We start from the raw sequence: 7,899 nt of genomic DNA, 5'->3' as shown, positions 1-7,899 counted from the left end.
TATTTATTGTATATTTATTTATTTCCCTAAAATTGCGTGTAAGATACTGTCAATCACATAAATATTCTCCTTGTTAACATTTTCATATAAAAATTGAAATGCAATTTCTTTCTAATTCTTTTCTAAATTTCTTGATGAACCTCAGTGAGATCATTTGTAGCCTAGCAGTTGCAAATCCCTTCATCTTTAGGGCATTTATAGACCTGCTGACTGGATTTGTGTGCTATTAAAATGCTTAAAACAGACCCCATTCCTTTAAAACATAAATTTTACCTGCTATCTGTATCTACATCTATATTTTCTATCACTTATCTAAGAATCATCTATCTATCTATCTATCCGTCTATCTATCTATCATCTACTGGCTGAGAGAGACAGAAAGAACACACAATGTTTAATCTTTAGTTTCTCATAATAAAGAACACACAATGTTTAATCTTTAGTTTCTCATAATAAAGACAAAGTTTTCTAGTAATCTTCTGCAGAAAGACTCTCTGAGAGGTTTTAATTGTCTTTATCTCTTATCTCTACAATGCTTTTTGATTGCCTTAGAATCACTTACAATCTTTTGTAGACCAATGTTTGAGTTTTTGTGGGAGTTAAATCATTATAATTAAATAAGTTTTTAGTAAGGTCTCTATAGAATGATAAATAAATACGTATTTCAGTCTTATTAATTATGTTTCCTTTAAATTTACTTACATATATTTACTAAATACATAATTATCCATAAATATCCATAATTATCTCTTGGATAAAAGTGATAAACCCTCTTTTTTAGTATTTTACAAAATATTATTAGAAATAGGTTTATAATCACATAATTAAGTGATATAGAAAGAAAATTTTCTCTTTATTCTGACAAATTTTCCCTCATGGCACTCATTTCCTGTGAGTGCTCATGGCTATGCGTGACTGCCTGTCACCTGAATACCCTCATTACCGAACCCTCACTGCTCAGTCCATCTGTTATTCATTAGAGTCCATAAAGTAATCACCACAACACACTGTACATTGACTACCCCTCTGTTGTTTGTGTGAAAAATCGGGCAGTTTTCGGTCTGAGTGATGGAGAGAGAAGTTACTACTTTTACCTTCTTTCCCTTAGTGCTTTGATTAACCCTTACCAAAATATAACTACTCTAGAAATGCCTTTGTATTTTACACAATGTTCAAAATAGGAACAACTTGCTCTTTATGTCACCAATTAATCTGGGGTCAATTTCAAGATTTAAGATTTACATAATGAATCTGACATTAAGATACACTGAAGAAAGATTTTTTAAAAATATTTCCTCAATGCGTTCAAGAAACATTTCCTGATCTCCTGAAATGTGCCACGTACTACGTAAGATCACTGTGATAATCAGAGAATTCATATGACTTGATAAAGAGGGAAAAGAAAGAGACAAACAGGACTTGGATGCTTGAAATGTACTGGCAGACACAATGCTGGCACCCTTGAGGAAAACAGCTTGCTGCGGGGAGGGAGCCGAAGAAAACATGTTCAGCTTTGAGGTTTATTCTGAAGTGGCAGAAAGACACAAACATGAAACTAGACCTCAAGTAAATCATCAGTGGTAGTTATATGTATTTGTCATTCATCACAGTAGCTTAGTGGAATTACTAATATTTACGGAATAATTTTCATATCCCAACCGCCATTCACAGATTCTTATCTCTGTTAACCATTTATATGCTCACCATAATCATAAGGAATAGATATAATTTTAATCTCAATTTTTCATCTGCAATAATTGAGACAAATTGTTTCAGTTTCTCAAATCCACATAGCTAATAAGTATTTGATGGATTTTAACTTAGAAATCTCAGCTTCATATCCTATTATTTTACCTAAACCTACACATCAACTGTTTTTATCAAGAGCAAGTCGGCTTTACAATTCTATTCTTTACAGTTTAATCTTCCTAAAATAAACTATTGGAGTAGATATTTTAAAAATATATTTTATTAATGGAATTACTTTTTATTAAATATTTTTAAAGCCACCAAAAATTATACCTATGTCAGGAAAAAATACCTGGATTGCAAAATAATTTGGATATATTGTTTGATTTTTAAAGAAAAGAACGCCTAGGTTACTTGCTCAGATGTGGCTGTTTTCTTTTAATTTCTGAATTCTGGTGAAATAGCCACGTAACTGCTGGACTTTTCACTGTACCAAGGATTCATGCTGATTATAACAACCAAGCTATAGATGTGTGGAGTGAGAGAGGAAAGATCTGCTAAACTCAATCAGAATTGATTTGTGAAAAATATTCAACAGTAAGTGATAAAATTTTTGAAACTACTTAGTTATAAGGTGTAGTACCTAACTAGTGGGTGGTTTACCCAGATACGTTTTTCCTTGCCCATCTCTTAGGGGGAACATCCTCTATTTCTAGGTGTAATGCTACAGCAGTAGTTCTGGGAAGCCTAGATAGCAAAATACAGATCCAAGGGAGGCATAACCGGTCCAGAGACCAGGTTCTCATGTAAACTGTGCCAATCTGTGTCCTCTGCTTGGAATTTGTATATTGGAATGTGAACATTTAGCCTCAGAATAGCTAGTTTCTTGAGTGGAAAAAATGTAAATTTGCAAGATGTTGGAGGCTACTTTTCAACATGTATTCTTGGAAACAGAGATACCAGTTTGCAGCAAAACAAGGAATTATTGTTTTCAGTTTCAATTTCCATTGTTATCACAGTATCTACTGTGGTCTCACTATGTCCTTGCCCTTGTATTATGCTTAAACACTTGTATAATTATAAAGCATTCCTTTTTTGATCTAGCTGGAGTTGGTTTCTGTTAATTTAAACTATGATGCCAAACTCTTATATTAATACTGTAGCTTTCAGGGAACAACAAGCTGTTCATGATCAACTATGTCAGAAATAAAGTTGGAATGCGAATTTTAAAACTTTCAGAAAGATCAAACCCCTGTATTCTTTGGGATGTACAGAATTACAAAGAATCGTAAAGATCAATGCTTATACAAGGCATTTATAGGAACTGAAATTGTAAAAAAAAAAAATAAAGTCTGTTCTGATAATAGGAAACACTGGTTTATGAAAATTACATTGTTCTTCCATGTGTGGAAAAGCCCCTGAAATTACATTCATACTCTGTATTAGGCAAATGAATAAGTAATGGATCCCATGAGAGAAGTCATGTTCTATCAAATATTAGGAAGAGTCATACAAAGTGTAATGTACAGGTTTGGAGAGATGTATTTTTATGTTATTTTGGATTCACCACTGAGAAAAGCCTAAAGTCTTTGAAACTGAAAAGTAAAGAGGTTGATGGAAAACATCTGAAATTATGACCTTTATCTGATCACATCTGACACAATGGCATAATGTGAGACTGTCCTCAAATTGTCAAATGGGCTAGTATCTGTGACTGATTTCACAGTAACATTAATTTTTAATTTTTGTGGGTACATAGTAGGTGGATATATTTATGGGTTACATGAGACATTTTGACATAGACATGCAATGCGTGATAATCACATCAGAATAAATGGGGTATCCACCACTTCAAGCATTTATCTTTTGTGTCATGAAAAAATCCAATTATACTCTTATTTAAAAATATGCAATTAAATCATTTTTGACTATAGTCATCCTGTTCTACTGGCAAACGCTTGGTCTTACTCATTCTTTCTATTTTTTGTACACATTAACCAGTTCCATGAGTGAAAGAAACAATTTTGTAAAATTCTTGACCTTGTATTAAAAGGGAAAATATTGTTGCAAATGTAACATCAAAAGTTATAATTAACTATAGAAAAATAAAGGAAGTTTGAATGGATATATATATATATATAGTCTATGTTAAGTGTGCATGCACACGTGTGTGTATGTCTATGTGTGTCTATGTGTCCATGTGTGTGCTTAAGTATATGTATTACTTATATACATATATACTTGTATATATACCTATATATATACCTATATACTTATATCTATACATATATATACTTTTATATATACGTATATACATATATATACATATATACACTTATATATATACATATATACTTATATATATATGTCTGTGTGTGTGTTGCTTTGAACAATGGCTTGCAACAGTGTTCCAAAAGTAGTTGAAAGATCTACCAATTGCAAAGGGAACACTGTTGAATTGCAGGTGGAAGGTGATTGTGAGCAGATTCCTGATATGTAGTAAAACAAAACTGATGATAAAATGCCAATTTTCTGGGCATGATGAGAAGCTGGATTTAATTAGTTCCAGATATACCTGGTAGGTTTGAGAAAAGGATTGGTGATTGAATAATGAAATTCTTGTTCCAGTGACTAGGGTAATTTGGGGTGAGAACTCTCTCATCTTAAAATGAGCAGGTAGAACTGGAAAATCTGTGGAATATTAGCTTGGCCAAGCTCCAAAACTCCATCTGAATCAGGTTAAGAATTGGTGAAAGTCTAATACTCATACCCTGTGAGTCACAGAATAACTATGATAGGCAAAAAAGATTCACCAGAGAGTAAAAGAACCATAAACCTTTGCAGCCAGTCTGGGATTTGAATTCGAATTAAGACATTTGAATTAAAAGCCTGTGTAAAAGATGTAAACATGATCACTTAATCTTACCTGAAACTAATTTTTGAAGCTGTTACTGTGAATTAAAAAAGGAATCTCATTTCTTAGTCACCAAAAAGTTTGTGAAGATTTTTCTTAACTCAATTAGACCTCATATTTCTCACACTCACACTGAACACTTTAGAGGCGAAATAAGACATTATGAGAGGGACTATTACCCAGAATGCAAGGGTGAGGACATTGCCTTCAAAAACAGACCTATACACATTACTCTTGGCTTTCCAGAGAGAGCATAATTCATGTGCATTAACGTTGATTCCATTGTAGAAACCACTGTCTATAAGGGATCATCAGTGTGAGAGATATAGCCAGATATTACAATCAGATACTGTTTTGGAAACCATTTTTCTAACTCTCATTTCAGAAAATAATTTGTACATCATAATCTTTGCTAAGCCTGTAAAAATTTTACTAGGAGAAGAGAAAAGCAATATAGGAGAAAAAAATGCTTTTCCTAAACAGCAAAAGAAAACCTGCTATTGCATCTGTGTCTGTACTGTTGTTGATTGGCAGATTTTTATCATAGGAGTATAACTACACTTTTGCTAGAATAATGTACATTAGGCAGTTAGATAAGAAAGTAAATGTCCGGGAATAATTTGTGTATTAGTCAGGGCTTTCTAGAGGGGCAGGAGACTAATAGGATAGAGGTATATACGAAAGGGAGTTTATTAAGGAGTATTGATTCACATGATCACGCGGTGAAGTCCCACAATAGGCTGTCTACAAGCTGAGGATCAAGGAAACCAGCTCCAGCCCCAAAACCTCAAAAGTAGAGTCAGCAGTACAGCCTTCAGTCTATGGCTGAAGGCCTGAGAGCCCTGGAAAACCATTGGTAGAAGTCCAAGAGTCCAAAAGTTGAAGAACTTGGAGTCCGTTGTTCCAGGGTAGGAAGCATCCAGCACAGGAGAAAGATGAAGGCTGGAAAACTCAGCCAATCTAGTTCTTCCATCCATGTTCTTCTGCCTGCTTTTATTGTAGCTGTGCTGGCAGCTAACTAGATGCCCACCTAGACTGAGGGTGGATCTGCCTTTCCCAGTCTGGCAGCATCCTCACAGACACGTCCAGAAACAACACTTTGCATCCTGCAATCCAATCCAATTGACATTCAATATTAGCCATCACAGTTGGTATGTAAGAAATAGAAGGATAAAGAATTGTTCATTAGAAATACAAAATGATACTAATTGTAATTAGTTCAACCTTGGGATGCTACTGAAAAGAGAGTGGAGGTTGAAGGCCAAGATCTTGAGGAAGGAAAGAGTTGCCTAGATGACACTCAAGAAGATAGCGTTGTAAAGGGCCTATGGTGACAGAGCCACAAGAACGAGTCTCAGGGCCTGGTATTGTATTAATATTCAGTACTACGCTGATCTCACCTTTGAGTTAAGGGTGGAACTTAATTATGCATGGTTAATGAAATATATTCTGCTTTATATGCCACAGTGACCATTGTGAAGTTCTTTCAGTGATGCTGAAATAACTTGATCATCTATTAGTGTACACCAAAATGTCATGTTTGGATATTCTTTGATAATATAGAAAAAACCCTGAATGGTAACATAAATGATGAATTAAGAAGAATTTTATAATTTCTAATACTTAACTCATTTATGCATTTTGTCAACCAGTAAATAAATCAGTGATAAAAATAAACTTTATTTTCAAGGTTAATCAACCTGATTTTAAATTCATAAGGACATAGATTATTCCATTAGTGAATATTATTTAATCAAAGATTTACAGTTTCACAAAAGTATCTAAGAATATTTAAATATTATATAATAAGTGACTAATCAAAATTCAGAAACTAATATGAGTCATATGGAAAATAATGTAAATGAAAAATTAATATAAACTTGAGTCTACAAATGAATAAAATATGAAGAAAACAATTAACTATAACTTTTTAAAATGTGAGAGTCAAAAATCAAAATTAAAATATACTCAATAGAAATGTTGAGAAAGAGAAGTAATTTACATTGGGGAAGGAATTTGAAAACAGAATCATACACAACAGAATACTATTCAGCCATAAAAATGGAGAAAATTCTATCACTTTTCACAATGTGGATGAACCTGGAGGACATTATGGCAAGTGAAATAAGTCAGGCACGAAAGATAAATGTCACATAATCTCACTTGTATGTGGAATCTTAAAAAGTTAAATATAAAGAAGTAGCAAATAGAATAGTGGTTACCATCGTCTGGGGAAAAGGGGATGGGAAGTTGTTGGTCAGAGTTTCAGTTAGACAGGAGTAATAAGTTTTGAGATCTATTGCACAACATGGTGACTATATTTAAAAAGAAATTATTATATATTTAAAAATAACTAAAATAGTTATGCCTTACCACAAAAAATGATAATGAGGTAGTGAATATATTAATTTGCTTTAATCATTCCACATTGTATACATATATCAAATCATACTTTGTACCCAATAAATATAATTATGATTTTTCAATTAAATAATATTAATTTTTAAAAAGAAAAAGGAGAGATGGTAAAATGTATAAAACTAAAGATTATCATCTTATGTCTTCAAAACACTTTATTATTTAAAAAAAATTTTTGAGTTTCTTTAATAAAAATATATATATATAGTCCCTCCAGAGTAGCTGGGAATACACACGCCCACCACAGGGCACAGCTAATTTTTTTTTGTATTTTTTAGTAGAGATGGGGTTTCATCGTGTTAGCCATGATGGTCTCGATGTCCTGACCTCGTGGTCCCCCTACCTTGGCCTCCCAAAGTGCTGGGAGTACAATTCACATATTCATGGGGTATGTGTGGTATTTTGTTACCTATCTAGAGTGTGTAATGATCAAGTCAGGGTATTTGGGAAATTAATCACCTCGAATATTATTTTCCATGTGTTGGAAACAATTCAAGTCCTCTCTTCTAGCAATTTTAAAACATATAGTACATTGTTGTTAACTATGGTCACCCTACTCTGCTTTCAGACAGTACAGCGTATATCTTCTATCTAACTGTACTTTTGTAATCATTAACAGTCTCTCTTTATCCCTCACTTGTACTCACACAGCCTTCCCAGCCTTAAGTATCTATCCTTTAACTTCATGAGATCAACTTTTTTAGTCCCTTCATACGAGTGAGAACATGCGGTATTTGTCATTCTGTGCCTGGTTTATTTCACTTATCATTATGACCTTCAGTTCTATCCATGTTGGTGCAAATAACATAATTTCATTCATTTTGTGGCTGAATATTATTCCATTGCGTATATGTACCACATTTGCTTCATTCATCTGT

The sequence above is a fragment of the Symphalangus syndactylus genome, chromosome 19 (genome assembly GCF_028878055.3).
Source record: "Symphalangus syndactylus isolate Jambi chromosome 19, NHGRI_mSymSyn1-v2.1_pri, whole genome shotgun sequence".
Taxonomy (NCBI): domain Eukaryota; kingdom Metazoa; phylum Chordata; class Mammalia; order Primates; family Hylobatidae; genus Symphalangus; species Symphalangus syndactylus.
This window is presented reverse-complemented; position numbering follows the sequence as displayed.